The 5,563-nt window shown below is 41.5% G+C and overlaps 1 long non-coding RNA gene across 1 annotated transcript; it reads right to left on the bottom strand.

Moving 5' to 3' along the window:
- Positions 1-3,573: 3,573 nt before the first annotated feature.
- LOC123091091 (uncharacterized) lies at positions 3,574-5,050 on the bottom strand. Its single transcript, XR_006442813.1, has 5 exons — positions 4,985-5,050; positions 4,493-4,764; positions 4,237-4,419; positions 3,931-3,968; positions 3,574-3,841 (listed from the first exon to the last, which is right to left on the bottom strand). It is a non-coding gene; the product is annotated as an uncharacterized lncRNA (long non-coding RNA).
- Between the last annotated feature and the right edge of the window lie 513 nt (positions 5,051-5,563).

Here is a 5,563-nt window from a genome sequence, read left to right as displayed (position 1 = left end):
GGCCCGAACCTGGGTAAAACAAAGGGTCCCCCGTCTCCTGTTACCATCCGGCCTAGAGGCACAGTTCGGGACCCCCTACCCGACATCTGCGGTTTTGACACCGACACCGTGCAAGGCAGCCCATCGTCAGTATCGACACCATCTTTAATGCAATCTTTTCCAATAGAAACCGTGTCTTTAAAATACAGTAGCGCAACACATTTATAGACCAAGGTACTCTAAAGTGAATAAGTGATATTTCTAGATTAAAAGTTTGGCGTTGCTAATTTCAGTATCTACATAAAACAAACTTTAATAGAAAAACATCAAGTCTATTTAGATATCTCTACCTAATATTAAAAGGATGATTGTTTCTAAAAGACATGCATGGCCATTGCTAAATATGGGTTTACTGGGTATTACTACCATTCTAGCATCTGTCTAGGATAATTATTACAAAGTCCAAACTACCAAGGACAAGGAGTTATAGCACTGTCTCAAGATTCTAACTTCTGCCCCTGTCGCAAGATTCCGCCATACTGTTTTACCTATGTTTATTCAGATTGCATATTCAAAAAATAACTATACCAGTGAGCCTCATAGGTTAAACCGAGCTTGCACACGCACACAGAAAATCAATCTAACTTCTCCCTTCTAACCCCGAACTGTCAACAAGAAGCACAGCGACAATGGTTAGTTGAATGTTTGTGTGTTGCCAATGGACTAACGGAAAATAGTGATTAAACAATCGTTTAAATTCAGAAATGTATGTCGATCATGTTGACATATGGTTTGCATTCATATAGAGACAAACTAATATTCTCTCCTCTCCTCCTTGACAGCTGTCATGTCGCATTAACCACCATCTCAAGCAACAAGGCCTAATTGGGGCTTTATATACGGATGAAATAACCACTTTGGGTGCTCCAGTAATGAAATAACCAGCAATTAAAATATAAACCTAACATCCCTAGGACAGTCTTCTGAAATATAAAAATCGAAGACCAAGTAAACTTTGCAGCAGTCACTACTTATTACACGTTTATATAAAAATCGATTGACTATCAATATTCATCAAACAAATAAATCTGATATATCATACGACAAATGACCTACTAAGTACAAGTTTCTAAAAGGGAGATGTATGAAGTGGTTAAACTCTCCAGGAACCTTAGAAACTTGAAGGCACATATTACCATATCCAAATTTCGAGCTAGTTGTCTAAGAAATTAAGTAGACAATGTAAGAAGATAGAGAAAATGTTATACCACACCAAAAGCTACATGCAGCATAGTGCAACAATGTTTGGAATAATTTGTATTGATGCATACTTGAGACCATATCTAGCCGGTGTACTCTAATTAGAACAAGCAGAAAAAAGGGATCAGCACAAGGTTCACCATTAACAAAAAACAGTTAGCAGAGAAACAACTCGGCGAATCATTAACTTACAATCTTGCTTTTTGAATGTGCAACCCATAACCAGAGAAGCCTCTCGGCATTTGAGGGCTTGGGTATTCTCACAACATAGAGCAACTATAGCTGCGCCTCACTCCAAAAGGGGCCATCTTCACTACAAATAGAGCAATAAGTATCTCACTCCAGTTGATGAGTTAGTCTCTTTAATTACACCCTTGTATGTGGTAGTGTTGTTACTCTGCAACTAATAAAGTCTCTCTACGTGAACTATTTTTTTGCCTGGTATCCAAACAAAGCATTTTTATTTCGCCACTGTATTGGGCTACTATTCACTCATAGGATTCTGCGATAGGATGCCTTATTCTTCATTTTATTATTGCTCGCTAGATTATTTTTAGTTCAATAGTTGTCATACGACAAACCATTAAATTTGAAGAAACCCGGGTTAAGTCTAATCGACATCAACTCTATCTTGCTTCTACTAATAAAAGCACTCTATCTCTATGTACTCCCGAATAGTTGTTTTCTTGTAAACAATTCAACAACACACAAGGATCTTTTCCTAAAACATCACCTAATGACAAAAGGATGCATTCAGAGAACTATAATTTATTCGATCATCATCATGCTTGTGCAAAGAACACTATGCTTGCACATAATAAGCATAAAGAAAATCATAGTCATCCACACTCCCAAGAGTAAGCAGGTAGTACATTAGTGCAAACAATTTACTAATCATAAAATAGCTAGATTGGCCATGAATACCAACATAGGAGCCATGCTTTAGAATCTGCAAATAATTTCTCCAGAGAGTAGCAAGAGTGCAAAAATGAAGCACATGAACAATTTCAAAATGCATTAGAATCTGCAAAGGGAGAAGGATGCGAACTAAATAGTCCAATCATATTGTAGAAGCAAAAACTTTGGACGAAGAGTGGACATGTAGTTACTCATGATTCAAATATATCTATATTTATGTGAAACATAATGCCTACAATAACTAAGTAGATGGACAACCGCTACACACAATTCAGATTTATTCTAGTGCCTGATAAATGTCAGGGCCACGCCATGCAGAAACCCGAAGGATATTAATCCACACCAGCTCTTTCATGGAATCCCCTACCCATCAAAGCATCCTCAATCAACAGGACCCATGCACTAATCAGTGTATACGATCAGACAAAGCTCCAACACACACGTGAAAATGCCTATATATAAGTAGGGGTTCACGCACCTGTACCCTTGAGCCTGTGTGTTGCAACAAGAGAAAAATAGTTCCTTCCATGACCTTGGCTCAATAAATTGATATAAAATAATGCCTTGATATCCAATCTTGAGTATCAAAATATTTTATTTGTGAAAGAGGAAAAAGGTATTGTCTACCTCCCAGCTGGCTGCCCAATTGGATGAGCATGTGTGTTGCAAAAAGTGAGTTCGTATTGGCATTCCTTGGAGAACCCAATCTGCTTGATACTCATCAGGCCTGAAACTATTATGCCAAAAAAAAGCAAGTATGAGATCTAGGATTCAGAGTACAGATCTTTAGAAACATAACTTTCTTTCACAAAAAAAGCTACCTGAACCAAGTTTGATGCCTACTAAAAAAGTAGTATGTTAAATACATGCATCCAGTGAAACTTATATGAAGATAAATGAAGCAACATGATGATAGAAATCGGAGATGGTACCAATTGATCTGCTGGTTGTCATATGTAGAGTTCGTACGTAAAGAAGCACGAACCATGTGAACTTGAGGTCCTCGGCGGTTTGTACAAATACTCATATCACCAATCCATGCAGCTGTACCACTCATATAACAACATGTGGAATTTAGATCCCGTCAAAAAAAACATGTGGAATTTAGATGGGCGGAAGAACATCAGTAGATACAAGGTGCTTGCAATAGAGATCCACGGACGGTTGCAGTCGAGGTAGAGGCCTCCTGGTCGATGACGAGCTGCTGGATGAGCTCGAGCACCCACCTTCTATCGGGCTGCTGCTGCGCCGCCGAGGTGTCGGCTCTATGGTGGCTCCCCCGGCCGGATCTGGCCACAGCGACGATCTGAGTGGAAAGGCTTGTGATGTGCAACAAAATGGAACTGATGGCAACCATCTCCATTACAATTTTCGTTTATATCCTACTGTAAACACAAGAGCTAGGATGAAAATAATAATTTAAACCAATCATGCATAAAGATCACTAATCTGATGGTAAATTTGAGATAGCCTAGATGTTGTCGTCAATGTTATAAGCCACAGATCATTAGGAATCAACACTAACCATGGAAAATTTGGTAGTTGCTGCTTGCTGTAAACCTAAACTCTCTGCTATGGAGCATTAACATCTGCTTCCAGGCTCCAGCTGCTGGCCCATGGGATCTTCCATATGAACCGCCAGCTCAGGCTTGGCAATATTAATCTGATGCTACGCCATAGAAACCTAAAACACCAACACCATAATGCAATTTTAAGAAGGCTGTCATTTGCCTGAACAAAAAATCCACAGGAACTCTGAATATATAGTAGTACCTGCGGATCCCGACATTGATCTCAACATTACACTCCTCCTGCCAGCCAATAAACTAAGTTAACTGTAAATCAGGAAGTTTTAAAATAATATTGTTTGAATAGTGGATATAAGCACACAACCAATTGCTGTAGGTCAAATATATATGATGTGAAGACTGACTTAAATCAACGCACACATGAGACTTGACTGGAGCGCAGAGGCGCCCATAGGCCAGGTCATAACCAAAAACTCATCTCGAGTTTGAGCTCTTTATTGAGAATCAGACAAAGAAACATAGAAAATTTAAGAGAAGAGCAAAAATTTACTGGGTGGATAGACTGCCGATCCAGCCGGAGAGGAAGCTATCAGGCACCATGGTCCCAGTTGCGGAAGGCCTCGATGGCAAATAAGAACCCCAGCCGGCAGGGCGGTGCTGAGCAATGGCAAGACGGAGACGTCGACGTGCTCCACGCGCAGCCCCGGGACAGACTACTCGAACACCTCCGCCGCTGGTCAACGACAGGTCAGCTGCGTTGGTGCGTGCATGAGCGAAGAGAAGAAGGTTCGGATCAGAGAACGTACTGGCGTAGAGGATGCCTTGCGGAGAGAGCCCCTCCTCGAGATGCTCAAGCCATACCATACTGCATCCCGCGCAGCCGCCGTTGACCACCGAACCACATCGTCCCACTTCGACCCGCTTCAGTAATTATACTCCAGTTCAAAGCAATAGTTGGTTGATTTCCAGTTAAATTATACTCCCTGCTTGGCAAACTGAAACTATGATTATCCTAAATCCTACTTCTAGAGTTGCTGCAGATCAACAGCTGCTCTGAGTACAAGAACTCTCCCCCTATCTGCAAGATCAGCAGTACAAACAGTACATTTTTTGAGTATATTTTCAAAGTACTTCAAGCAGGATAATTGAAGTTACTGAAATTTTACTAAAACTGTGCCTACGACTACATCTCCTACTCATAATCTGTACCCATACACATACAAATAAACTGAACCCTACTCCTAATCTGTACCCAAGCAGTACTCCAAATTTAAAGGGAGGAGACAGGGGAAGCTCACCATGCAATGGAGATGCTAGCGAAGAGGAGCATCGTCGAGCAGGGTGTCCTCGAGCAGATGTTCGTCATCGAGCATCACCTGTTCGCCTCCCGGTCCTGGGTGTAGTAGGTTTAGGCGGGGACGCCGGCGTGGGCGCTCGCTGTAACGCCCTCGATGCGGCTATATCTCCCACGTGTCAAAGCACGACTTAGAGGCATAACCGCATTGAAAGCAATGTCGCAAGTGAGGTAATCTTCACACAACCCATGTAATACATAAGGGAAAGAGATACATAGTTGGCTTACAATCGCCACTTCACACAATTACATGAATAAAGCATTACATCATCCAGATACAAATAAGGTCCGACTACGGAACCAAAATAAAAAAAGACTACCCCAAATGCTACACAGATCCCCGATCGACCCCAACTGGGCTCCACTACTGATCAACTAGAATGAAACAACACAAAGGACACGATCTTCATCGAGCTCCTCCTTGAGCTTGGTTGCATCACCTGCTCGGTAACATCGGCACCTGCAAACTTGTTTTGGAAGTATCTGTGAGTCACGGGGACTCAGCAATCTCGCACCCTCGCGA

This window comes from Triticum aestivum, chromosome 1A (genome assembly GCF_018294505.1).
Source record: "Triticum aestivum cultivar Chinese Spring chromosome 1A, IWGSC CS RefSeq v2.1, whole genome shotgun sequence".
In the NCBI taxonomy this organism is placed as follows: Eukaryota; Viridiplantae; Streptophyta; class Magnoliopsida; order Poales; family Poaceae; genus Triticum; species Triticum aestivum.
The sequence above is the reverse complement of the archived record's forward strand: the minus strand, read 5'-3'. Positions and strand labels throughout refer to the sequence as shown.